General features: G+C 41.0%; 1 protein-coding gene across 1 annotated transcript in view; it reads left to right on the top strand.

Annotated features, from left to right (window-relative positions):
* Positions 1 to 2,689, top strand: part of LOC109465869 (dynein assembly factor 1, axonemal-like) — an 18,028-nt gene that overhangs the window by 4,447 nt on the left and 10,892 nt on the right. The window lies entirely within an intron of this gene.

The raw sequence follows: 2,689 nt of genomic DNA, 5'->3' as shown, positions 1-2,689 counted from the left end.
AAAGTCTCTTTTTCCTTTCTTGTTTACGAGGAATTCACCATTCCCACGCTGCACGTATTTGATTGACAGACGGTTACCTTTGAAGACGTCGCCGTCGGCGCCCCGGAGTCTGGTCGGCTTCCGGACCGAAGAATTCAATCAACTGAGCAGCCAATGAGCACTGAGAAAAAATTTATAGTCGGTCTTTCTTTCAACCCCCTATGTTCTACCAAGGAGATTGTCGGATATTATTGTCTTCCATGGTCTAAAAAGGAGAAGTCAACCCCCTTAGACATAGTTTTAGACATAGCTATAGCTTTAGACAACTACCTTTTATCATGTAGATTTTAGTTATTTTATACTCTGTTTCATTGTTCTTTTATGTTTGTAATTTGCAATTAGCCCCCGGGCACGAATTTGCAATAAACTTCTCATTGTTGTCATTACTAGTATTATTCGTGATAACAAATTGAAGTTGTACGGACTCAAGTTATACACTTTGCTGAGCCGCCGCTTGTATCAAGGAGGTTAAAAAGGACTTCGTTAAAAGTCGTTCGTTATTCCTGTGTTCTAGTTGAAATGATGGCTGTGAACTTCAGTTGTGCTGGCACGTTCTGTCAACTATGGTTACTGACAACTTTAATTAATCAGAAGAACTCACGTTTGCTTTGCTTGGACTTTTTTGTTGTGAAATGAATTCATTTCGTGTAAGAAAATTTGGATACATGTATTACTAACAGTGACTTGTAACTTTACTAAGGCGATATAACAACTAACGTTACTAACAGGAACTCAGTCGAGCCAACTTACATTAACCAACTTTTTATATAAATTTGTGCAACTAATGGATATCCAAATAAAGTATCAAGTATTCACAATTATGTTAACATCCATTCAAAATACGGACATCATGACAACCGGCGCCCCGTGTGCCTCGCTTGCTGTGATCTGAAGCAAGACTGCTAAGAAACTACGTAACACATACTAATCTGCTTGGTCTTTGCGAACAAATTTTGCTTTCTGTTAAATATTTCTTAATAAAGCTTAATTGCCACAAATTTGGCGTTTTCACACAAGCACAGCAAAAATCGTCAACAAAGCCGACGCCCTTTACTTTACATAAGTGAATGCTATACTGTTACACCTTTCCCTGTGTGTTTTCTCACTAAATACCGTTCATATGACATCAAATATCCCACATGCCATTACTTAGTATTTGAGAAATAAGACTACATTTCCGCTATAAACTTCACTCCGTGCCTGTGGTAGTTTGGGGAACAATATGGCGGATTTTCTTACCCAAGCTATACCGTAATGCATTGCGTGGGAAGCGTCTTTGGGTTACTACATTACGCCGCCTGGCAGACAGACCGGCGAGAGCTCAGCGCTATCTCGGTAGCGTCATAGGCCACCAAGCAAACTTTATGCAGACGGCTTAGGTTTTTCCTCTTACAACGTCGGCGCAATAGCTTCTCCACATTCTCCTTGACTTTAGATATCAGAATACTAGTAAACACACCGCACCGTCTCTACGTACTGTTAAAGATTTTGATTATGAACAAGTAACAACTACAAGGGCATTCCGTATCACCCCAGGTGTAGTAGTATATAACCCCGACAACAAATACAGCATTTTCAACAAGGAAATGTGGCAAAGCCGCTTATGATGAATGGTCTTCTCAAGACACGACAAACGCACGCACATGAGACCAATTCACTACGCCGCTGTATGTCATGTCAAGGAAAGGCATAATATGTACATTGCCAGTATGTATATATGTACCTCTGTTTCGTCGTTGTTGTGTCCATTGATTTTAACTACTAGTATTGACAAAGAAAACTTTTAATGTGTTGACGTACTTATACTGTTATGATGATCGCAATGGGATGTAATATGATATCTTTTTAATTGTTAAATGTTATCAATTCTTCTAAGTGTTTTCCAAATTTTAAAATGTAAGATCAACACAATTCAGTTTGATGCAAATGCATGTGTGTACTGCAAGGTTGGTTGAATGAATAAAGTTTAAAGTATGTGTGATCAAGTTATAAAAAATATACGTCTTGATTTCTTACCTCCCGTCTGGTGTAATGCGAACGTAATCTCCAAGCAGATCTTTTGGTGGGGGTATGGATACAGACTGGCCAATTTGATACTGTCTTACCCCCACCAAAAGATCTGCTTGGAGATTAATGCGAACGGTGCAATTATTAAGAACACTTTTATTGGATCCCTTTTATGAAGTTATTATTCTACACAACTTTTTGGAAACCCGTGTGATAACTGTTAGAACTTGATACATCTAAGTTCAAATATCACACGGGCCTTTCCTTTTGAACTTGGGACTCCAGAGGGCGTACATCCACGACGACGCCACCAAGGTCCTTGCCCTGCCGTTCCTGCCCAGTGAACACGTCGTCCCGATGTCCCTGCGACTCCAGAGGAATGCCGCAACTCCAGCACTCCGGGAGTTGATGGACTACGTGGACAGCCAGTGGATCGTCAGCCGCCTCCAGCCACCATCGAGTTGGTCCATCTTCTGACGAACGATCAGGACCAACAACGATACGGAAGGATGGCACCGACGTCTCCTGGGCCGAGCGCAGAAGGCTAACCTCCCTTTCTATCTCCTACAATTGCTGCGCAAAGAAGCGCGTCTGGTCGTGTACTGTTTGTATGTCTTTTTTTTTCGTAAATTACAAAGTCTTG

Source organism: Branchiostoma belcheri, unplaced genomic scaffold (assembly GCF_001625305.1).
Source record: "Branchiostoma belcheri isolate BF01 breed outbred unplaced genomic scaffold, Haploidv18h27 scaffold16, whole genome shotgun sequence".
In the NCBI taxonomy this organism is placed as follows: Eukaryota; Metazoa; Chordata; class Leptocardii; order Amphioxiformes; family Branchiostomatidae; genus Branchiostoma; species Branchiostoma belcheri.
This window is presented reverse-complemented; position numbering and strand designations above follow the sequence as displayed.